The sequence below is a fragment of the Alligator mississippiensis genome, chromosome 4 (assembly GCF_030867095.1).
Source record: "Alligator mississippiensis isolate rAllMis1 chromosome 4, rAllMis1, whole genome shotgun sequence".
In the NCBI taxonomy this organism is placed as follows: domain Eukaryota; kingdom Metazoa; phylum Chordata; order Crocodylia; family Alligatoridae; genus Alligator; species Alligator mississippiensis.
This window is the reverse complement of record NC_081827.1, coordinates 117,669,523-117,695,583: the sequence shown is the minus strand read 5'-3', so window position 1 is coordinate 117,695,583 and position 26,061 is coordinate 117,669,523. Positions and strand designations below refer to the sequence as shown.

General features: G+C 41.7%; 1 protein-coding gene across 2 annotated transcripts in view; it reads right to left on the bottom strand.

The window, feature by feature from the left end:
- Positions 1 to 26,061, bottom strand: part of CACNA1C (calcium voltage-gated channel subunit alpha1 C) — a 774,332-nt gene that overhangs the window by 317,828 nt on the left and 430,443 nt on the right. The window lies entirely within an intron of this gene.

The following is a 26,061-nucleotide window of genomic DNA, read 5'->3' as shown; positions in this document are numbered from 1 at the left end:
AAAGAAAAAAAGTGAGAGGGGAGCCAGGAGGAGGGAAGGGAAGAGAGAGCTGTGCAGGTGATCAAGCGCAGCTGACATTTTTTAATTGGGTCACTTGTATTAGAAAGAAAATGATACTCTGTTTTTACTGTGTTTGAACTAATGTAACCTTAGCATACTCTATTAGTACAATACACTTCATTGCTAATCATTTCCATCTGCAAAACAACCTCTTACTGAGAAAAATTGTATTTAGCATATCAGAGCCGAGGTTGCAGCTGCTGATTTGGTAACTGAACCTGGTATTTTGCCGGTTCTTTTTTTTTCCTTTGAGAAAAGTGGTAAATGAAAGCTGAATCTCTCTTTTTAAATTGTCAAGATCATCAAGAGTTTTCTCTTTCCTTTCATAGTGTGGAGAATTGTAGCAGGAGCTAGGACTTCAAAATCTTGAGGCAGGTTAAGGACAAACAGCTGTGTAAATGACTTACAAACCACAGAATAAGACACCAACACACACATGCACGCACACAGAGAATAATCTTTCCCAGAAGAAGGTGCTATATCTTTATCTAGACACAATCAGAAATAGAAATTCTACACAAAAAATGACTCTCAGAATTTTGATCATTACATGCCAAGACAATATGCAAACGCACAATCCGTGTGAATGTAATGAGTTTGAGATTTTAATGGCGCAAGTCCGGAAACTTACATATAGCAATTTTAAGCTTATTGGCTTTCAATGGAGTAGTGATGGAAACCATTAGCCTATGGCTATTCAAATTCAAGCTTGTTTTGTCTCATCAGCTGAAGATTCCGTTTTAATTAAAACAGCAAGATCAGTACTCCAGGGTTTGTCATTATGACAGGGGTTTCTATGTCCTATTCATATAAATATTGCCTTGTTCAAGATCCTGATGATGCAAAACAGTCTGGGGCAGCCAAAAGAAATGAACCTTTGGCAAATAAAATATGCTATAGTTAAGCACTTGGAAGAGAAAAAAACCTAGTAGAATCAGAAATCTCCCTGTTTTAAGGCAGTCTTCTCTACTGTTACCTTTGGGCTCATTTAGATGCAGACACTGCACCAGTTTCACTTAAATCAGTTTTAAAAGGATGTTATTGAGCCAGAATGAAGCCCTTTGTGGTCTATACATTTTCTGATGTGGGCTGAACTGCTATGAACTACACTGAAATCAGATTTAAGAGCGTCAATGTACAAAGCTGTGTTTTGACAAAATAGTTATAACTTTACACCTTTACTTAAACCAATGAAACTTTATGCACAGATGTATCTAAATGTGGCTTGTACCAGTTCTTAGTAAGAAATCTTTTGTTATAATGACTGCAAGTCATAAAGGGAGCTTGTTCAGGCTTCTGGGTTTACCTAAGAACTCAAACTACTGGAAAAGAAAACATTCATAGCCCCACTGTGAGATTCCTGAGCAGTTACAGATTTCTTTGATATCAACAAATACTGCAGGTGGTCAGCACCTTTAGGCTAGGGACAAACATTCAAAAAGCCTGAGCCTGAATTGATTGAATCTTTGCAGGTTAGTCTAACCTGACTAGGCTGAATCAGTTTGTAAGTATACAGACATTCCCTCTGGACTGAAGAAATGCAGACATATGCCTGCAGTGACTCAGACTAGAAGCTGAGGGGTGCTACATTAGCCCTCCCTTCCCTTCCACATGACTGAGCTGAGGGGATGTGGCCAGGCCCTGCAGGACGCTCCTGTCCTTGCTGAGTCAGCAGGGGTTTACACAGCATTTATCGCCTCATCAGCAAAACAAAAGGATCACTCATTAGTTTAAGCTCTTCTTAAACAACTTGGCCCCAAGGAAGGAAAGGAGGGACATTACCAGGTGACCTGTTGATTAACTCCAAAGAGTCCTAAGCCACTGTCCTTTGTCCTGTCTCCCACAGGACAGACCCATAGCCTGCATGTGGTATGCTAGCTAATGTTGAGAGGTGTCTGTGTAAGGCAGAGGAGTGGGGGTGAACCCTGCTTAGCCAGGAGTGGTGAGGGAAGGGAGTGGAGCAGGGGGAATTCAGACAGATGCCTGCAGTCTCTGCCGGAGCTCCAGCCAGGGAGCAGAGGGGAGGGGCCAGCTCTGATGTGAAGCAGACAGCCCAGTCCAGAGAGCATGCCGGGATGCTGGGAGAGTCTGGTTTAACTTAAACCAGGAAGGGGTTTGGGACAGACATTGCATAAACTGGTTTGACCCAGTTCAGTTACATCTGATACTACATTCAACCATGTTTATCTCAAACCAGTTTCCACCATTTTCAAACTGGTTTATGTGCACCGTACATTTGCTCTGTTACAGGTTTAAACCAGTTTCTGATCACTTAAACCAGTTTATGTGTAATGTCAGTCCCTAGCCCTAAATATTAAGTTGTCATGTGCTGAAAGGCCAATTCTACCCACAGAACAAACCGGGTTGGAAATATTTACTGTATAAATCTATTCTGAAAAATGTGTAAAAGGTAGAGCTATTAAAAAAAGTCTTTTCTCTCTGAAAACAAATATGAATGAACTGTTTATTATTTTTTTTAAAACTGTACAAAAATTCAATTTTAGGGTACATTCAGTTTAATCAAAATTCATTGCAGCAAGACATTGAGTTGCATTTTACTCCAGCTTGTGAACCCTTCAGCAGAATTGTTAAGCAAAGTCTGATTTTAGAACTGCATTGTTTGTCATCAATGAATAAAGAAACAACTCAGCTTGACTTTCAGATTTCAGACTGAGCTTGCAGAGCAGATGGGGGGAGGGGGCACTGCTTTTCTTGTAAACTTAGGCGATTGTATCTGAAATCAGTGTCACTAAATTTAGAACCCATGATGCCTTTTAGAATCTCACTTTTCAGAGTATAGCCACACTTTAAAGCTCTTGAAGCATGAAGTCAAGGAGCCTAGATCCTTTCTGCAGTGACTCCTAGACATATAATACCTAATACCACTCCTCTTCACCCTATCCCTATCTTGGTTTAACATGGTTACGTAAGATCAAGGATAGATCATTCGCTATTGTCAGCAAATAACTTGTGAGGTATGGTAACTTGAATGACTTGAGTAGAGTTGCCCTGGGGAAGAATCTGCTCCAATCTCAGTTCTTGAATCTATGTATTAGTACCAATTAACAACTATGTTACATTAAGGTCACTAACTTGGTAGGTAAGAAATTCAAGTAGCCTGTGTAACATTAATTTGGATCCTTAGTGGTTACACCTTATGATAGCCTTGCCTAACATGACACAGGAAACCTATGGCAGAGCCAGAAATAGAACCTACCTCTCAGAGATCAGTCTGGAATCTTAAACACAATACCTTTTCTTTTGCACAGGAGTAATGATGGTGAAGTGCACAGATGCATTAGCAACAATGAATGGAACCTCTGAAATTAAAAATAATAGCCATTTTCTGGCTTGCAGCCCAGTACACTCATCTCAGAGCCAAAGGGCATTTTGCTTCTACTGCACTATTTTTTTCCCATCAGTCACTCTAGTTCCCTATGTCCTATATAACAAGGTTGGTGTGGCCAGAAGTAGGCCTGCTGCACTTAACAGACAAAGAATACTGTAGAACTGGAGCATACTTAATGCAGATGGTATATTCAAAGCAGTAAGCCTCAACAAGGTCTAGTGAGCAAAATGGGATTTTGAGAAGTGTATAACTTAGTCAAGTCTGGATGAATTTTTGACGGTACCAAAGTGTTCTCCATCTTGTAGCTGATGTTGTAATTTCATAACTGAAATATCTAGGGATGTATTCTCAAATAGTCTGTATAAATTTAGTGTCCAGTACTAATGAGTACGTTTAACTTTTAGATCTGGAAGCTGTAGAGAGGCTGCCACACGTTTTGCATGTGAAAATGTGCATCATCTAAGTGTATACATTAATAGCTTGCTTGTACAAATGTTTTCACACACCAGTATTGCAGGCACAGTCAAGGAAATGTTTAGAAAATTTGGCTAGTGAAGTTCAGTGCCAAAATGTAAAATCAGATCTGGACTACAAGACCTGGACTGGATTTGACCTTTTTTGAAAATCTGAGTTTATCTGAATTTGGGATTTGGGCTTTTGCATTACAATGAAAAAGAGCCTCTTATTACGTATGGAAACATAATTCCCCAAAGTTCAGGGCCTTTTAGAGCCAGAGTTTTGGTTGGGGACCTATCTCTACTGAAAGCTTCCTGTTTATAATCCAAAGTGATTGATTCCTCCCTTCACAGAAAGAAAAGTAATACTTGTAAAAAGAAATGCAGGATTGGTGAAAGAAGTCCCCTATGTTTAGTCTGCAAAAAGTGTGCTGTTCAATGGAGCACATCCAGATGAACTCACTTGCTCACATGTTGGGATTTTGTTTTAATTCTAACCTCTCAGGATTTAGAATTTATGATCGCTGATAGTGCTTCTGTCAATGCACCCACGCTTTCCTTTCAGACTTGGCCATTGCAGTGTCTGAGCACATCCTAATCACTACACACAGCAGCAGTAGCAGCACATTAAGGAAGGGCTTAGGACCAGGAGACAGAATCCAGGACCAGAATACAGGGCCAGTTTTCAGATCACAGACACGTCAGCAAACATGCATTGAATCTATTGGAGTTACCACACCTGAGCAACAGTGCTGTACCAGCACAGTTTAGACACATAGCTGACTGCATCAAACCATAATATGTGCAAGTCTCACCTACTTCTGGTTGTTTCAGGGCCAGCAAATTAGGCACACAGATGGTTATAGTATAAATCATAAACTACACAGAACTTTTCAAGCACATGTTAGTTAAATAAATAGTCTAGGAGATATGCCAAGGCAGTTTAGTTTTACGAAGAAGCAGGTTTTCCAGTCTAGGTAACATGAAAGCAACAAATTAAAGGCAGAATTGTTTTTAGTTAGCACCAGAATTGGCAGCTACTGTCTCCTTTCAGCTGGTGCATCAATTCCATCTTGGATGTATGGAAACAGGAGCAAATAAAACCAAACAATTAGAAAGAGATGTTTTTACTCTTTCTCTAGCACATGCATAGGAAAATCACTATAAGCTTCTTACATTTTCTTGCTTCATCTGTTGCTGCAGGTACTACCAGGTACCTTATCTGTGGCTTAGGGACATTTGCTCCCCATCTTTTTAATAAGATGTGAATTAACTATGTCCTATTTTTCTATAACAAAAGATTTCATGCACTACGCACATTCTTTTCATGGAGCTTGGCTTTCAGAACAAAATGATCTAGGCCAATCAGCAGACAGCAGCTCAAAACGTGATAGGCTCAGTAGCTCAAAACTCATTATAGGCTGCCCCAAACTCCAGTTCTTTTCCTGGAACTCATGAGGACAAGGGCAAAATGAAAGTGATGTTCCCATCAAAATTGAGGTTCCCAAGCCTACTCACTAGGGCTGTGCGAAGCTTCAGTCCCTGATTCGATTCAGCAGGGATTCAGCCTGATTTGGTGGCTGAATCTCCGAATCCTTTAATCTCTCTGAATTGCATTGCAACCCTCTGAATTGATTTGGAGAGATTCGGAAAGATTCGGTGATTCAGACATAGACACAGCTTTAAATGTTTTTTCTACATACCTCTAGGTAGAAGGCGGCTCGTGAGTGTTGTGATGCTGGGGGCGCATGGAGTGTCCCACAGAAATGTAGGGGGCTCCCCAGCGTGCTCAGCAGCAGACCCAGGGTTTGCCGCCGAGCATGTGGAGTGCCCTCCCGCACTCCTGTGGGATGCTCCATCCGCCCCAGCATCACAGCGTTCACGAACCACGTTGGTACCTCAAGGTATGTAAAAATAATCAGCACTGAATCTTCATATTCGGATTCGGCCAAATTGATTCGGATCACTATCCCCGATTCAACAAATCGAATCACTGTCCCTGATGTGGGCCAAATCTGAATTGAATAGGGCCCGCTTCGCACACCCCCACTACTCACATTCTTTTGGGAGAAGGGGAATTCTGCCATTCTTGGGATAGCCTTGCAATTGCAGGGAGGATCACACAGATGGTCAGTTTACTCTGATTTCAGGGTCCAATCTTTCTTCCCATGACTGAGGAGATGATTTCCCCTGAATGAAAAGGAATACAAACCTACACAGAACTGGACCCCTTGCACATAAAACAACCTTCCCCCCTATATCCATAGGAAAGTGGAACTTGTTAAATGTCAATAGAGATTATATATACCTAGTTAGGTAATTCCTGCAATATGCTGGGCATAGCTGGAGAGGAGTGAGCGGGGCACCAGTCCTGGGCACCATCTTAGAGGGGGTACCAGGTATACACCTTACTCTGACCCCCACCCCCCCTCTACAAATTTTTGCCACAACAGAAATAGCTGCATGCTGCCCAGCTATAGGAGCTGGGCAGGTGCAGCCCCCTCACCCAGTAGTGTATCTGAGGGGGAGGGGGGTAAGGAAAGTGAACAGTATGGCATCTTCCACCAACCCCTTAAGAGTCTTTCCTATGGCAGGTGCAACCCTGCTCCCAGTAGTGTACTGAAGGAAGAGGGGAAGTGAGCAGAACACCAGAGGTGATCACACGTCATGGGGCTGCTGTAGCTGCTGTGCATTGGGTTTGACCCTCAGTTGCAACAGCTCAGGCCCACACTGCTACAACAGCAGCCACATCAGTAGCAACTGTTACTTGATTGTAGAGAGCAGGGACAGGTGAGACTCCATTCCTATCCACCACCTTCGTGTTCTCCAACTGTCTGCATATTCCCCTCCATGCCACCCACTCTGGATACTGAAGGAGCTTGCTATGTCTCTATTTCTGTAACTTGTCACAACCCAAAGTTGTGATTTTTTGTTTGTGTGCGCTTCGGCACTGCTAAATTATTTTTCCCGCTAAATTGCAGCTTCCTTGCACGGTAGAGTTTTCTGCTGCAGAAGAGAACCCTGGTGCAACGGAGAATTTCCCGCCAAATTTGTAGCTTTCTTTGCATGGTGCATTTCTTTTGCATCCAAGAAATGCACGGTGCAAGGAGTTCCCGCCATTTGTATGAAGATTCGTGCCACATTATTGGCCGATTCTAATACATGCACACGTGGCAGCTAGCGATTGGCTTGCTAGCCGTATAAAGAGCTTGGGTGGTTTCCACCCAAGTTGGAGAGAGAGCAATTGGAGTTCCAGAGGGAGAGCGTGAAGATCTGTAAGTGCTGCGGATCCTTACGGACCCAACGCTTTTCTTAAAAGGCAACAGAGGCCTGATAACCGAACCCGTGGAGCTTCAACAACTCCGGGGAAAAGAACGAACAGCCTCTAGCCTCTCCCCGTCGCTGATAAATTCCTAGACGTAACCCTTCCTGTACGAGAAACTACCGAACCCGCGGAGCTTCAATAACTCCGGGGCAAAGAAACTACCGAACCCACAGAGCTTCAATAACTCCGGGGCAAAGAACGAATTGTCGTAGTCCTCTAACGAGGATTTAAGCGGAGCTGAACCTGGAAACTATCCTGCCTACACCACGACCATCTTTGGTGTAAGTAAACAATCTTTAAATCAACCACTACGCGTCCGTGACTAATTCTAGCTCGCCCCTGGTTTTCTCTGGCCCCGCGTGCCCGGGCTGCTGGCCACAGCCCACGTGCACAAAGACAGGCCCGGCTCGCCCCCGGCCCGCAGATACCTATACTCTGGGCCTCTACACACTGAGTCTGGTTCTGGTCTAAAGCAGATGGGCATAAATCAGGAGTCACTTCATTAAAGGGAATGACATTACACTGGTGTAAATGCATTCAGAATAAAGCCCAGAATGCTTGCATAAGTACCAGCATATTATCACTCTGCCTCAAGGCCAGCCTAAGCATTCATTAAAAGCCTTATATGGGCAGCTATCTCCATGTCTTCAGTCTCAGTTGTTCATTATTCTTGTAGATAAGTTCTCAATATTTTTTTAGATAATCATGCAAGAAGCAAGAATTCTTGTGGACGCTATCTTTTATTGGACCAACTGTATGATTGGTATAGAGATAGGCAAGCTTTTGGGTATCACAATACCTGGGACAGGCCTAAGAAAGGATATTGTGGTACCCAAAAGCTTGCCTAACTTTATACCAACCATACAGTTGATCCAATAAAGCACCCACAAGAATTCTTACCTCTTATGTATCTCCTGGACCATCACAGGGCCAATAGCACCTCAACACTTAGATAATTACGTTGCTTATTCATAAATATGAATAAACCAGCATGTCAGAACCTAAGCTACAAGTAACTATCAGGATGGCCCAAATTTCCATCTGTAGCTGTCTGTATGCAACCATGGGTGTGTGTACAGAGGCATGTGTGTACAGAGTTGGGAGCAGTAGTGATGTCTGGCTGCCATGGGTGTGATTTTGCAGTTTCTATGCCCTTTCTCTCTCAAATTGGTGCCCAGGGTAGCTGCTCTGGTCACCCTGCCCTAGTTACACTGTGTGTGTGAATGAAGTATTGAGCAATTCCATCACCGTGTTTAATACTTTGTGATCATAAACATAAAAATCACTTTCCTTTTGTGTCAGAATAAGCAATGGCAACCCCACATTTTTCTTTTATTTCAAGCCATTGCTTGAATTTACTATTTTATAAGTGTGATAAGAAAAAGACATTTTTGGAAAATATTTATTTCAATGGCATCCTATGTTTAAAGGCCAATTGGCACCAAACAAGGAACTAACTGGAAACAGGCCTTCAAACAAAGGCAACTTGTACTGTGTAAGAACCATTAAAGCTGGAACAAAATTGAAACCAACTCCCAACATCATTGCAATCCATTATCAAACATAAATATGCACTTCTGTAGCACTCAGTCATCCCTTGGGATAGCTTAAAAACTGAATGATGCAAAGAAATGACTACTATGAGGGACTGAAGAAATTTGGTAATTTATGGTAGTTGGAAAAGGTTTACTATAGTAAAGTTGATAAAGTTGGAAAAGGTTTACTATAGTTACATCATCCAGTTCAATGCTGCATGAGAGTTAATTCTCATCTCATAGGAGGGAAACTGAATGTCTGAAAGAGCTTATCCTATTCTGACCTTTGATTCTGTGAACCCTTCTTGGTACCTCAGATATTGTGCAGAGCTATATCAGATTTCAGAAGAATATTTAATATCATGTCAAAGCTTTTATTTTTTGCCCCCTAGCAGTGTGCTATAAAGATGCATGTTGGATGTCTCAGTGTACCACAAAAACTACTTCTTACTACGTATGAAATCAGCATTTCAAAATTCTAGGGAGATCCATTTTAGTTTTGAAACAATCCATTCTTCTTCTGCTATTTACTGCACTTGTCATAATCATGTAACATCAATACATCTATACATTTTCTTGTCACAGAGCAACTGCCAAAAGTGTTGAAAGCTGTCACTTAATCAAAAAGTCTAAATTAATTAAAAGAAAGGCAAAAGAGCCCTAGACCTACCATTACCATTCTTTCCTGCTTCAGCTGGGATGATAGACATGAATGGGGAGGAGGGGAGAGATTTACAAAGGTAACCAAAAAAAAAAAGGAGAGAGAGAGAAAAGAAAGTAAACTATTAAGCACTGAAGCAGAAACAGCTTTCTAGCCTGTTCCAGTATTTTCTCCAATTTGCCTACTTAAACCCCTTCTGCAATTTCAAATGAATTTTAGTCCTCTTCCTCACTTCTTGTTGTAGTTGTTGTGTTCTGCACTATTAAGCAACTGCCACATTCCACCACAGATGTGGCTTTATTTCTGGAGTGGACAAAATTGTCCATCTAGTTTATATATATCAGTTTGCAAAATAATTTCAGATTCTCTAGCATGTGTGGTACTATAGAAATGACAATATATCTTAAAAAATTACTCACTGCCATAGGCTCCATGGGACAGGGTTTGCATGCAAGTGACTCATCTTATTAAAGGAATAAAACAAACAGCCCTGAAGGATCTAGCATTTTAAATTCTTTTAAGCACAATTACAAATTATAGGGCTAAATTCTCTTCTTGGTAATGGGGTTCAATTCCATTAATGACAGTGGTGAGTTTGATATGTAATCTCTGCCTCTGAGGATACCCTGGAGTATCTCTACTGAGAGGATATTACAGCTATCATGGGGTAAAAGCACCAGGGAGAGCAGAAGAACTGTTTAACCTAAAGGACAATGTTGACACAGGAACAAATGGGTACAAATTGCCAATGAATAAACTTAAGCTGAAAATGAGAAGGAAATTTTAAATCATCAGAGCACTGAGGTTCTGGAACAGCCTGTTAATCAGAACAGTGGGGACAAAAATCCTAACTACTATGGAACGGGCAGCTGTTTAATTTATGAAAGATACTGTATAATGTGGTTGTCTTACAGTAGCAGGAGACTGGACTCAGTAATCCCGGAGGTCCATCTCAGTTGTATGTTCCTTTTTAAAGTAGATATTTTATTGGCCAACACCAAAAATTCAATTTATTCAGACAGAAATTATAGGGAAATGAGTTCAGATACTGGAAATTCAAATTTAATACAAAACTCAAAATAATAAAACATCCATATCTAAGTAATGTACCCCATAAAACCTTGAACTTTAAAATACTGTAATCTGGTTGCGTGTGTCTGATTTCTTACTGACCCCAGTTTGGTGATTATTTTATTCCTTGAACACTGAGAACTGTAATTCTTGCCATTTTTCCTAGTTAACTTACCACCATTGCTATTCCTAGTCAAATAGATATCTAATTCTTTTTTGTAAGTATTTGCTTCAGTATTGTCCTGAGACAGTGACTCTCCCAGATTTAGTTCATGATGTATATAAACCAATTTTTTCAGCTATTTTAAATTTGCTTCTTTTTATCTTAACAGAATACTCTGCATTCAAACCTTGCGGACCCAATCCAAATATCTCTGAATTCAGGTTAGCAGACGAATTATGACAAGATTACAATGTGGAGGTGTGTGGAGAAGTGCAGAGAATGGGGTGACGTTTGGGCTAGGTTTGCTCAAAACATGTATGAGAACACAAACCAAAAGCCCCAGGGCTCTGGCCATCCTATATACACTCAAAAATAAATATTACTTGATGGTATAATTAAAAAAAAAAAAAAGGCATTACTGGACACGATCTATATAAAACCCATCTGTTACAGAACATTGCCGATTACATGATTAGCAGGGATCTGGGTTTTCCTGTTTGCTGTGGAAAAACATGGAAAAAATGTGAATTTGCCCCTTTAAAAGAGAAAAATGCAGACAACTGTGGGTTTCCCCTTGCAGGGTGAAAGAGTTCCAACCTTCCAGGGGCTGCTGGGGGCTTCAGGGAGCAATCAGGCAGGGGGTGCCATGTGGAGGTGCAAGGGCAGGGGCAGGGGATGGGAAGGGAAAGGGGCATAGGCCACACGGGCGGGAAGGGGCACAGACCATGGGGGGGGGGGGAGCACAAGCTACACCGGGGGGAGGGAGAGGGGGCACAGGCCATGTGGAGGGGGAGGGGGCAGAGGCAGGGGGGCATGTGTCCCCTGAGATTTCTGCACCCACAGCAGGGCAAAGGACTGCAGCGGGGCTGGACCAGCTCCAGAGGAGCCACCTCTGTGGCTTTGTAGGTAGGACCCGCCATGGGAGGGAGTGCTGCCATGACCTCCAAGTTGAGGTGCCCCCTACCTGCCCGGCAGCAGCAGGGGCACAACTCTGCGCTGGTGCCACTGCTGCAGCTGTACATACCATGTGGCAAAGCACTCCCTCCAGCACCGAGCCCCCCGCTGGGCCACAGAAGTGGCTCCTGTCTGGAGCTGCTCCAGTCAGGCTACATCCCACACCCTGCTGTGGGTGCAGAAATCTCAGGGGGAGGGGGGAATATGCCCCCTGCTGCAATGCCCTGGCCTTCCCACCCCCTCCTCCATGTCGCCTGTGCTCCCTCTGCCTTCACTACACACGCACGCCCTTCCTTACACGTTGCTGGGGGCTATGGGTTGAAAGTGAAGGGCACCAGCAGGGCCGAGGGGGGTGTGGGTCAGGAGTAAGGGGTACTGCTATTTCAGGGCTGCTCAGCATCACAAAACAGCAGTGGGGGGTAGCCAGAGCTGGACCTGTGTCCTGGTGAGTGAAGCAGGCAAGGGGAGATCAGATTTTCCATGAGAAAAAACCCAAAATCAAATGCCAAAATTTATAGGTATTATAGATTTTATTTTCTTATAATGATTGGCTGGTAGGCTTCCAAATTGCTTTAAAAATGCAAATACGTCAATTAAACATTGTGTTCAACTGATACACATACATACATACATTTTATATATATATATATATATATATATATATATATATATATATATATAGGCCTTTCTTTTTGATTGTGGAAAAATGCAGCTTTTGGGTTTTATAATCTGAGAATTCATGGGGGGTCTTATCAAAGAATTTGCAATTTTTAAACAGAGAAAACCAGGATCCCCAACGATTAGTTACCTGGTTTAAACAATGACATATCTTAACCTCCTCTAAGGAATATGATAATATTCAAAATTAGTAATGCGTTTTACTATCTGTCATAAAACTAGTTAAATAAATCTTTCCATTTTGCTAGACATTTTTCAGCCAAGTAGCTTGCCATTGATTTCTCTATTTCACCTACTTGCCTTCATTTTTCAATGAAGCAGTGCTATTGTCATATAAATAATATTTCCTCCATTTTTCCTTGGATATGTTTTATATACACTCTGCTAGCACAAACCTTGTAAGAGATTATCTGAATCCCCCCAGCACACAGATAATCTGTTATCTGTATCTGTTATTTCCTGAGGATGTCCACAAACAACACGGCATCTGCTCTTACTTTTCAAAGCTAATGGACAACTAGTATTCTGTGGGCACATCTACACATGCCCCACAAGGTGCAGTTGTTACTGCGCCATCATTTAGTATTTGCTTTAGGAAGTACTAAATAATGGTGCAGTAACAGCCATTACTGTGCTGTCCCAGTGGCGCATGGTTATTTTTAGCAGCTGCATTGCCATAGTAACATGCTATAATGGTGTAGCTCATTGCTATAGCAGTGTAGTGTCAGCATCACAGTTTGTGCCCATTGACACTACATCGCTGTAGCAATGAGCTACATCGTCATAGTATCTTGTATAGATGAGCCCTGTGATGTTCTCTATCCAGCTGTTCATTTTACTGATTTCCACATTTTCCTTAATGGATGAACAATCTAGTTATCACTTTTCTTTTCTGCTGGAGAGGTCTTACCAATTGCTTTGGCAAAACTCTTTTGCAATGTCCATGTTATCACTCTGAGCTGACACAGAAATAACTGAAGAGGAGGAGAAGACAAAAAATAGCCTGATTTTAAAAGTTACTGGTATTTTCAGGCTTCAGTTTATAGTGGTGTTCTGTCTTGCGTGTGCTGGAATACTTCCTAACATTGTTGGACAATGGGAGTTCTAAATCACTTTTGGCACCCTTATAATTTGGTTCCTTTCCAGTCAATAAATCTGTCTCCTGATTCACCAAGTCCCCAGAGTACTATATTAGATGAAATTCATGGACCCTACTCAGATCTGACAGCCATATTAAAAAAAAAGGACGCTCACAGTAGTTGTAGGAGCCTAATACCTTGGCTTAGATCTCTACCCTCCTTCATAACTTTCTGTAGATGAGAACTATTTCAGTGGTCCTTACCACAGGCAAAAAGGGATGTGCCAGAATTGCTGGAGTATTCTTCTTCAGAGGAATATGGAGATGTTTCAGAATCCTTGTTTTAGGGAGTCAAAGATATCTTCCAGACTAGGTTCTCCAAATATGAGGATGTTCAGAGCACACAAACCATCACCAAATTGGCTGTGCAGAAAACTAGTAATGGCTTCCTGTCCAAGCAATGCATTTTATGGCACTATTGGATTTTGCTACTCTTTGGGTATGTCTACACAAGATGCTACTGCACAGTCGTTACATCACATTTATTTAATACTGGTATTACTAAGTACTAAATAAATGTGCGATAACTGGAGTTACTGTGCAGTAGCTCCAGTGAACGTCTTCTAAGTGATGCTACTGTGAAGTAGCTTAATAATACTGACCAGTATATTAGCATTGTGTGTGCTGTGACAAGCTGTTGCACAGTATTTTTTGGTTACTGCACAGTCAGCGTCTCATGTAGACATGCCCTTTGACTAATAAATACTTCCTAGAAAGACAAAACACTGAAGACTTCATAATGTCTAACTATACTGAGTTGTACAATTGTAAACCCTATAAAAGGGTTCAAAGATGGCCTGCAAAAGGTTTTCTGTTCCTTTAAGATGGATCATAGAAAACAAAAAACAGAAATAACCCCCACTAAAAAATTCTTCTAAAAGAGTTTTGCTCTTGGCTTATGAGGAAATCAGTTCTCATGGATGCTAAGAACAGTCAAATCTGTTTGAGAAGTGACTTTGAACTGCCTGGCAGCTGAAGAAAGGGGAAGTTAAATGTTGTGAGCCACCTGAAATAGCGTATTGCTCAGTTTTGAAAACAACGCGATTTTGGGCTAAAGAGTGTTCCAAACAGAAGTACAGGGAGCAGGTTGGATGGAAATAGACAATGTGTTGAAAACAGAAATAAAATTTTGGGGGTGGGGGGGCACTCTTTATCAGCTACAAGCTGCATGCAGTGATTTTTTTGGCTTGAGGTTCTGCCAGCATGCAGTTTTACAGTTGCTTTCATCACCTCTGTTCAAATAGCATTTGAATACATATTGTAGATAATATAGACTAAGAGAAATCCCCCAAATATGTCCCACCAATTTCTCTTTTAACCAGAGACAACTGGTAAGCCCTCAAACTAGTGCCACTTAACAAAAGAGGTTCAAAACAAAACAAAAGAAAAACCAAAGCTATTCAAGACTCAACTCAACTCTGTTGCACAGGCAACAATTTTTCTCTGAAGGTCTTCAAATAAATTGTGAATAGTAAATCACAACTTATAATTTAGTTAGTAAATGACCTGAAGAAAAATGCTGTGCATTTGAAAGCTTGTCTAGCTTTATCCCAGCTATATAGTTGGTCCAATAAAAGATATAACCCAGAAAAAAATCTTTGCCTCTAAGTAAATCCCATGCATTTATTTAATCAGAATGAGAGAAGTACAGTGAGAGTAAATTCCCAACTATACATCACACAAAATACCTAATTTTGGTTACAATAAATGCAAAATACTTTTCAATTAATCTGGAGAAAATACTTATTTTGACTAACTGTTGACAGGAATCAGAGACTCTGACAAAATATTTATGCTCAATTTGATGACAACAATGATCAGAGAATGCTGTCAAAAGCTAATTGTTGTTCAATTCAATTTTGGCAATAATGCACAGACAGATATGATAAAAAATTATAATTAAGGCTCTATTCAGGCTATATATCATATTCTCGTGTGAATGGAAATCCTTTCGTCTTAGCAAAGTTAGAGCACTAGTTATGATTCTGAGTTTACTTACATCAGTGAGCCTTGGGGTAACTCCTATGAAGATAACAGTTATGCCCACATTAACGTGGCATAAATGAGGTTCAAATCAAGCCCACTATTTTTGTTTGTCTTCAAAACTAAATATTGGATCAAGTATCTGCATATGGATTGTATATCTCTGACTGTTCATGACTAATCTAGTACACAGTAATATGTCTATGAACCTCGCACAGCATACACATAGTAAAAAAAAATCTTACAAGGTGACAGTGTTTCCTGGAAAGTCCTACCCTCTTTTCAGGTGAAAACCCTGCTGGAAAATGTTAAATAGATTTTTCCTATGCAGCAAAGTAGATGTCTTGTTAATGCCCAGACTATGTGAGAGGTGATACTACCCCTCTGGAAAGGACATCGAGCTAGGAAGAATACCTTTTGAGAAGGGACCCCATGAGAAGCCACATATTTGTGGTGGATGTATGGAAAAAAATACCCCCTAAACAAAACAAAACAAACAAAACAAATAAGGGAAAAAATACTGACTCATTGCAGCTTGGGTGTACTGTACTTGGAGCAGGTTAGGAAAGGCACTCCTTTACTTACAAACTGATGCCCTGTCCTGTATGTCATGTCCTTCCTGTTACAGGAGATGTGACTTTTTTTAATGACAAATCAGGCATGCTGATGTTAACTATCTATCTGATGAAGTAGGCTATCACCAATGAAAGTTTACACTTCTCTGAACCAGTTAATCTCCGAAGTGCCACTGGGTGCATCTACACATGCAATTAATTCAAAGCAAGAAACTCCATAGCAGTTTGAGTCAGAGTAAACTACACCCAGGTGCAGCATCTACACATGCACCCAGAACAGTAGCAATCTGAGCCTGGGTGGAGCAGTTTACACCAGAGCCAGGATCATGGGGGATCTGCCCTGGGTGGTGGCATTTTGTGGCATGGGGGCTGGCTAGGACATGAGGGTGCTGTAAGTGCAGAGCCCTGTGGCTAGGCGGCAGGCAAGAGTCTGGCTTCTTGCTGGCTGGGCTGGCCAGGTGCAATGTATGCCTCCAATCAGCATCTACATGTGCGTTTAATCACAGTTAATTACCCCACCATAAGATAATACTGTCCCCAACAGCACTATCTTATGGCAGCATTAATTAGTTTACTGCAATTTAATAGCATTGCAGGTGATACTTTACTCTGCAGCTAATTAGCCTAATCCCACAGTTAAGCATGTGTAGATGCAGTCACTATGTCCTGCCTTCTACCATAACAGTAGTTAATAAAATTCAAGTTTTTGTTTTCTTGACTTATTTTTTCCAGTGGTAATGTATTAAGCAAACTGCATAAATAAGACATTCTGCTGGTCTTCTCTTCAAGTTCCTGTTGGCAGACAGATTATGTAAAACAGACATAGTGCACAAATACAGGATTACTCTGAGCCACAATGGGGTCCTGTTTGTTCATTTAACAGCTGCCAAAGTATCTATCTGGATCTGACTGTACTGGTCCTTAAGGACATTTCAGTGGTATTCCTCCTACCTTCAGAGCAGAATAATCTACTATAGAGGATTCCTCACCTTGGGGTGCATTTTCTGCTCAATTTACAGTACCACTCTCTGCTGAGAGTTACTTAGCTGAGGGTCTTGTTTCTCATTACAGTCCCCAGCCTTTATGAAAGAGACTGGAGCAGCAAAAGCTTCAGGTTCTGAGCACATCATAATAGTTTCATGGCATGCTAAATTTGAACACAATCACAAATGGAGGTTATCTTACAGCAATTGGGGCTTCCATTAACTGCTGTGATTACTGAAGAATGTCTGTGAATGTTTGCTGTCTGGATCAGTTCTATTTTCTGGCCAGAAGGTTAGTATTATATGATGGACTAAAAACATGACATTCGTTCAGTATCTCACAGAAGAATTACAAAAAATATACTAAGGAAACATGGAAGAGGAACAAGTGGCAGCATATCTAGAGATGTTCAAAGTAATTTAGAAACATTAATTAATTAATGAACCATACAATATTCTGGAAGATAGGTAAATATTATTCCCTTTCAGTGAGTGGGTAAACTTTAGATTAAGACTATCAGATGCCTTGCCCAACTACTCAAAACAAGTGAGCTGCAAAGCTGGGACTAAAACTCATTTTTTTACTTCCATGCTCTTGCAACTTAATCACCCTATCTCTCCAGCAAAATAAGTGGGCTGTGACTCATGCACAATGTAGAAGTCTCTGCCTTTGACATAACTATAAACCTTTTACTCATACTCCTATGAAGGTAGCATAGCAATTACTTACAAGAGTAGCCCCACTAAATTTAATAGAACCATTTGCGAGTAACTGCTCAACAACCTGAGGGAGGGGCTAACATTCAGGTCCCGTATGACCATTTTAAAAAATAAATCATGATGGTTCATGGGGCATAGCACTTAATCTGCGTGTTCACGAGCACATGTAATGTGTCTTTCTCTGCCCGAGCAGAATACCAGATCTTCCTCCAACTGCTTTCCTAAATCACTTCCATGGGATTTTCTATGCACCAAAGCACTGCTGTCTGACAACAGCAGGATGGCTTGTGTTTGAACCTCTTTGTTCCCAACTTTAATAAATGACTTGCATCCCTGAGGGCATGGAAGAGATTAAAGGGGGAAAAATGGCAGATAGGGAAGCTATACCCTTCAGACATAACCTTATTAGGAATCTACCTTGTAATCTGATTATAGTGTGTCAGGATGCAAGATATGAATGCTGAAAAATACCAGTCACCTGCAATTTGAAACTGTTTCATAGCCATACCATTTTTCTCTCACATCTGTTCTTCAGACTTGGCAGCCCCTTTCCACTAGCCAGCCCTTTTCTCAAGTTCCTATTCATTTTGAATATATAGGCTCTATTGACTGTTGCCCTGATGTTGATGCTTCTTTGTTACTTGCACCCAGAACTCATTGAACATCTGACAGAGAAACTGCAGAAGGGCCTGTGTCACTGATTAAATGAGCTTGTCTATATTATATATTACCTTATTTGAATTCATTTGGTATAAATATACAGTAAGAAAAATAATGCTAAATTTGATATAAACACCTGTAGGACATGGCCTTAGGGGAATGAAATATGCAAGGCATTAACTGCTAAACACCATTTCTAAATGGAGATGAGGTGTATAACAATAAATCTATAATAATTCTGTTTTATAGGACCATCCCAAACAATAAAACAAAGATCTACCATTATTCATCTAAGAGGACTTTGGCAGGTTGGTCCCACTGCTCCCCTCACACATTTTAACAGAGACTAGTTCTAATATTTTTGTTTAAGTGGTAAAAACAAAATAATCCAACAAAAAACACTGATTTTCTTATTATGGTCTACAAATAAAGGCCTCAGGTGTCCCATAACTTTAAATTCAGTCACCAACTAGGACAAAATGCTGCACTAGAGCTGACCAGAAATGAACAATTCCATTGTGTGAGGAATTTCAAGGTTTTGAAATTTAGTTTTGTTTTGATACAAAACAACAAAGAAATGTTTTGAAATTATTCAAAAAAAGCAAACCATACCTCCCCTCAACAATAGCCAGTATTTTGAGCTTGTACCTGGGACATGGAATGTGAAACTGACATCCAGATTCAGGAAGAACCTTCAGTCTTGGTCTCTCACATCCCACCAGGTTACAGAGTCAGTCTCTTCCAAATTCTCCTAGTAGAGCTGGTCCATTTTTATAGAACAATCATTCACTGGACCAGAGAGAGCCTGATTCTGAAGCTCAGTGGCAAAGGCAGGCACTTTCCTCTGAACTGTGAGATCCATGTTCAAGTCTACCTGATTCAGAAAAGGAACTGTAGCCTGGTTTTTCCATATCCCTAATCACTGTCCTGCCTGGGGAGAAGTTAAAGCTGGAAAATACTTACTGAAGTCTCTGTTTCACTCTCTGTCGGTGCATGAGCATTCCCTGCTATATATTTACCAGTCCCTTTTCCAGTTCAGATGTAAAAGCCAAGGAGCTTCCGCCAATGACATTAGGCTTGCAGGACATTAAATTATCAGCACCAGCATCTTACGCTATCATGTTTTATCCTCTTTCCTCTAAAGCATTACAGAGGCACACCGCTAACCTTGGTTATTCACTCAGACTTTCCTTTGTGGTGTGGTTCAGCTAAGTGTTTGGTTATTTATCTTTTAGCAAGTGACTATTATTATTATTATTGACATTTCCCCATTTAAACTGATTAATATTTGTGACTCCACATTGACATTCATTATCTGCCAAGAAAATCTTTTTTAAATAGGTGAATGGTATGGATTGAAAATAACTCACTAAGTACTTGATCCTTAAAGGTGCCAAGTAACAACTCCAGCTGAGTTTAATGGTATCCAGAAATATACAGAACCTTGCAGGATTAGGATTTTGCAAAGATTTGAAGAATCTATCAATGTACAATTTGGTGGATGATTCCTTGTTAAGGTTATGAAGTGGCTGAATCATTGAATGCCTCACTGTATGTAAAGTTAGCTACATTGGGCAAGTCTACACAAGTTGCTCTACTGTGCATTAGGCAGGCAGTCACCATGCCTGTGCAGGGCTGCACCCAGTTCACCTCAGCAGCTCTTGGCAAGAGGCAGACAAGCATTGTCTAATGCACAGTAGAGCATTATGTGTAGACTGCCTGCCTAATGCACAGTAGAGCAACTTGTGTAGACTTGCCCAGTGTAGCTGACTTTACATACAGTGAGGCATTCAATGATTCAACCACTTCATAACCTTAACAAGAAATCATCCACCAAATTGTACATTGATAGATTCTTCAAATCTTTGCAAAATCCTAATCCTGCAAGGTTCTGTATATTCCTGGATACCGTTAAACTCAGCTGGAGTGGTTACTTGGCACCTTTAAGGATCAAGTGCTTAGTGAGTTATTTTCAATCCATAGCATTCACCTATTTCAAAAAGATTTTCTTGGCAGATAATGAACGTCAATGTGGAGTCACAAATATTAATCAGTTTAAGGAGGTCCAAGGAGGTGATCCTCCCCCTCTATATGACACTGGTCAGGCCGCAGTTGGAGTACTGCGTCCAGTTCTGGGCACCGCACTTCAGGAGGGATGTGGACAACATGGAGAGGGTCCAGAGGAGGGCCATCCGCATGATCAGGGGTCAGCAGGGCAGGCGCTATGAGGAGAGGCTGAGGGACCTGAACCTGTTCAGCCTCCACAAGAGAAGGCTGAGAGGGGATCTGGTGGCTGTCTATAAACTGGCCAAGGGGGACCAGCAGGCAATGGGAGAGTCCCTGTTCCCCTGAGCACTACTGGGAGTAACAAGGAATAACGGCCATAAGTTGACAGAAAGTAGATTCAGGCTAGATATCAGGAGGCACTAATTCACAATCAGGGTGGCTAGGATCTGGAAACAACTTCCAAGGGAAGTGGTGCTGGCTCCTACCCTGGGGGTCTTCAAAAGCAGGCTAGATAGATACCTTGCTGGGGTCGTTTGACCCCAGCATTTTTTCCTGACCATGGCAGGGGGTTGGACTTGATGATCTGCTCAGGTCCCTTCTGACCCTACCTAGTATGAAACTATGAAACTATTGGTGTGTTTAACCCCCATGCCCCAGTGCCTGTCTGCTACTTGCTCTGTCTGGCAGCACACAGCCCAAGGCAGAAAGCAACTGTGTAGGGGACAGTAGCCTGGAGGCATGCCAGCACATCCCTTCCCCTGCTCTGCAGGAGTCCCAGAGCCAGGCAGAGCTGGTGACAGGCTGGCTGGGCTCTGCTGTTCTACCAGGTACTGCAAGGGGCCCCCAACAGCCCAGCCATGGATGGGACTGGCTGCTCAGTGGTGCAAGGGCAGTTCCCAGCCATGGGACTGCTGCATGGGCCCTGCTGCCCATCACCCCAGCATCTCCCCCTTGGCTGCAGGACATGTACCACAGGGAAGCTCTGGGCCCCACTTCCCCTGTGATTGCAGCTTCTAGGAGAAATTGCAGCTCCCAACAGAAGGAAGGATGGGTATAGTACCGGTGTGACAGGCTCTGCCTCCCCAGCTGGTGGCTTGGATCCACACGTGCTCCTCCTGGGAGCGTCAGGTACAGCTGACCCCAAGCTCCATGGGGCTGGGAGCTGACCCTGGAGCCAGGGACAGCTCATCCCTGCTCCGTGGAGTTTGGGGTTAGCCCCCAAGTCTGCATGACTGGGAGCTGACCCTGGAGCCAGGGACAGCTCCCCCCACCTTGTGAAGCCCAGGCCTGACCCCATGCCCCCTGCCACCCCAGGGCTGGTGCTGGAGTCTCCTGCCAGCCCAGGGCTGGCACCTGAGGGAGGCTGGAGCTTCCCCAGTTGCTGCAGTGTGGGTAGAGCAAGGCAGGGGCAAAGCAAGGCAGGGGCAGCCCTGGACTAACGCTGCTCCTGTTGGGCCTAATTTGCTCTTGACCCAGGCGCAAGTGTAGACCTGTGCCCGGGAACAGTTTAATGAGTCTGAATTTACTGCACAGTAAATTAAGTCACATTAACTGTACATGTAGATGCGCCCACTACCATGTGTCTCCAAGACTGGGGACATGTAGGGTCATTGAACCTGGATAGCTCACTTGGGACACACTGAAACAACAGGGTGGATGAAACCAATTCCCTCTAACTTCTCTGAAGGAGACTATATCTTAAAGGCTGGAAAATCCCTAGAGCAGAATTAAATATTAGCACCAGGGCTTAAAAACTGTAGAGACTGAGACTCTCAGGCAAAGGGATTAAAAAAGACACAGGTAGCTCGAGTACGAGAGAGGAACAGAGGATTTGCTTTTATAGTTTAGGGAACTTGCATGTATTATTTGTCTACATCTGCATAGTTCTTGTGAAAGTTAAAGTAAGGAGAAATTAATTTTTGAGCTTTTACGAAGTCTTTGTGTCTGTCTGTTTTATTTATCATGTGTTCTCTGAAGTGGTCACCTGTGGAGCTTTGCGGAAAGGATATACTTAAGCTATTGAGAGTCTGGGTGAACAGCACTGGTCATGGGACTCTAAGGCAGCTGGGCCTCAAAGTCCCATTTCCTTGAAGGGGTAAAGGAAAGCCTGCTCTCAGAAAGTCAGAGAGAGAGGCCAAGAAAACAGGCAGAATTGGGTGCATTGGGCTAAGAGAACAGTCTATTGGATGCATCTATGTGAGACACTACATTGCTGTAGCGATGAGCTATGCTGACATAGCTCACTGCTATGGCGACATAGCACTGGCGGACATGAACTGTGACACTGAGGCTACTGTGCAGTAGCTTATTGTTACCATGCAGTAGGGTTGAAAAATGTGCTGCAGGGGCTGCACAGTAACAGTAACTTTTGGCTAAAGCAAGTACTAAATGACTGTGGGGTAAAAACTGCACTGTCAGGAGCATGTGAAGACACGTCCATTCAGAAGGAAACAATGTCAGTGACAGGACATGAGTGGCGAGGCCTGACAGCAACTTGGGGCTGGAGCACTGAAGCCAAAGTTGGAGCTGGCAAACAGAATCCAGGAGCAAGCCAAGTCGAAAACCAAGGGATGAAGGGACAGGCAAAGTTGCAGGACAGTCTCAGAGCAGGAAGAAATATATTACCCCAGACGCTCCCTATTTCCTTCCCTGGTCTTAAACAGGTGCTGTGAACCAGCCAATGAAGGGAGAATTCAGTATGCCTCCTCCTGGGAATTGCAGTGGCAGGTTGGGGCAAACTGCTGCTTTGGTCAGGCCAAGGCCTTGAGTCAAGCTTGCTGATCACACAGACCTGATGATGTGATGAGAAGCACAACAGCTAAACAAGTGTCCAGATGAGCAAGATGTACCAGGGGCATGAGAGCCATATATAGTAAGATCAGTCATCATCTAGTGGCAAGCAGCATACAAGACCCAACCAAAAAAGATTGATGTGCTAGAGAAAGCTCATGCTCTAGAGACCGTGCTTTGGGGAATTCACATCAGTCCTCATTCTGGGACACAGTAGCTGTTACTTGATAAATGCGTATTTTAGATAGTGCTAAGCAAAAATAGCTGTACTATTTGCCGTACTACAACAGGTGGACTCCTCTGAAACAGCCTTCTTGCAAATAAACATTTGCACGTCTTTCTGATGAGTATTTACTCCACAGACTGTGATGCCTCTGCTGGGTCTCCCACAGGAGCCACTGAAGCTGTTAACAAGGTAACAGCATACGGTCTCAGTCCATAGCCCTGCTGAACACTTACAATGTGCTGCATATGAAATACTATTAGGGGAAAAACAGTTGCTATGCATGCATGACAGTTACTTACTGAAATAAAACAGTAGCGATAATATGACTGTGAAACTGGTTATTTTCTGACAGGCAACTCTAACACACATTATTTTTAAAGGCCCCATGTATATGTTGGATTAAGTGCTATAGCAAAACGGTATTTTTTAATTAAAGAAGCTTTGAGGTTACTTCTGAGGAAGCCATTTACTATCTTTCTAGAAATGGCAATGTTACTATAAAAATAAAGGGGCAATGGAAATTTAATTACATTTTTCAAATGTCAAGTGTTTTTTGTTTTTGAAAATTTCTGGTTCAAATTGGACTGCAGATCATCTTCAAGGGGTGTCCCACCAAGATGAAAACAACAATGCTGGAGCCAAATATCTGTAAGGAGGATATTACTGAGAGAAAAACTGTGAGCAGCAGCACAGTACTGGAAGAAGGGAGTGGATCTTACTCTCTTCTCAGGCAAACTCCTGCCTCTTGTGCTGGTCAATGGCAGATGCAGTAAGTATCAAAAAAATGTTTAGGATTTCAATTTTTTTCTACAACACAAGTTAGGATGCTGGAAGTCCAGGTTTTTGCAAACCTACAACGTAAAAAACAATTAAGTTCATGCTAAAGCAAGCATTTTTCTATTTTCATCTTAAAAAAAAATAAAAAAAAATATATATACATACATACACACACACACACACACACGTGTGTGTAAAATGTTTAAAAAGCAGTTTTAAATTTTAAAAAGTGGGATTTCTTTTTTCCTTTAAAAAGTAAAAATGGGATATTCTAACAATGTTGAATTTTTTCCCAATTGTTTTCAAAATGAGAAATTCATCATATGTGGCCTTTCACATGAACAGCTCCAGCTTTGATTAACTCAAAATTTTGTCAAAATAACTAATTGAAAAATGTCTGAATACTGGTAGCTCTATGACGTCAACCTTAGCACAACACAGGCTAGAATGTCTCAATGAGCCAAAGTCATTGGTCCTGGTGGGGCATGCTTCATTGACTTGAAAAAGAAAAACAATTAAAATGCTGGGAAATGTAAATGCCTCCGGTAATTCAGCCTCTCCTACTTGCATAGAAGGATATTTTCATTTAAAATGTTGCAGATGTTCTTGAAATTATCTAACAAATTTCCTGAAACTTGTTCAGTAAAAGAGAAGGTGGTTTGCCTTCCTGTAACACATATGAAAAACGGCCACTTCAAAATATATCAAGCTATCAACACAATTAGCAAACTGCTCTGACATGGCCAAATAGATCCCCAGAGTGAGAACAAAGGAAAACTAAAACTCCAACATCCCTACCACAAACAGAGTAAAAAAACAAAGTACCAGTGCTCCACAAATTCAATTAAAATGTTAATATACAAGGCTGAAGACTTCCTATGTAGGATACTACAGACGTGCTTCAGAACATATGGAATCAGGGAAAGTGTTAGACGAATATTTCAGGCAAAAGACCCACATCTAACTGTCCTCTGCTATTGCCGTGCTAGTCTGCCAACATTCTCTATTACCAAGGCATACTCTATAAGGGAAAAATAAAAGATCCCTTGGGGAAAACTGACTGGTCATTAGGACTTAAATTACAGATTTTTTTTAAAAGTGGATTTTCTTCTTTGACATTTCTAACGTAAGTTTAGCATGCTGCTTCTGGGATCCTTTTTTAGGCCAAGCTTTAATTTTAGGCAAATCATTGACAAATCTGATTAGAAACTTGTGAAAGTGAGCAAGTGGCCTTTCCCAAAGAGAGCAGAATCAATCATTCAGATCATACCTTGGTTACTGTATTCTGTGTGGCACTGTAGGGAGGAAAGATGCTTGAGTACAGGGTTAGAATACTGCAGACTGAACTGCATGGGGAGAATTTGGAGCAGTCTCAGAATGTCCTTTAGGTGGCCTAGGAATCTGGGTGGTCTGATAGGAAAGAGTGCTTTCCTTTTTAAAGGGGTTTAGGTTGTAGCCGTGTCGGTCTAAGGATATAGGCAGACAAGGTTCCTTGGGTGAATTTGATATCTTTTATTAGACCAACCCAAATGGTTGGAGAATAGTTATTAAGCAAGCTTTCGGGTTCAAAAAACCCTTCGTCAGGCTAAGGAAGCTTCAGCTCTTCCCGGATGGAATGTATCTTCCAATATTCAATTAACTATATTCTGTTGTGATGCACAAAGACAATCTGTCATCACAAGCAGAGCTGATTAGTTTTCTTTTCTGAGATTTTTTTTTAATATGATCACAGTTAAAGTCTCAAGGCTAAAAGCTTGTTCCATTTACGATAATATATGGAATAAAAACTGACAAAAGAGATAAGAACTGCATCTCAAGATTTCCCTAAAAGGCTGAGGAATCTAAATAAAGGGGTCTTGATTATTAGCCCAGGACAACCTATCATCACTGTTACATGGACAAATTGTATTGCATGTCAGAGCACACTGAAGATGCACAATAATTTATCAGT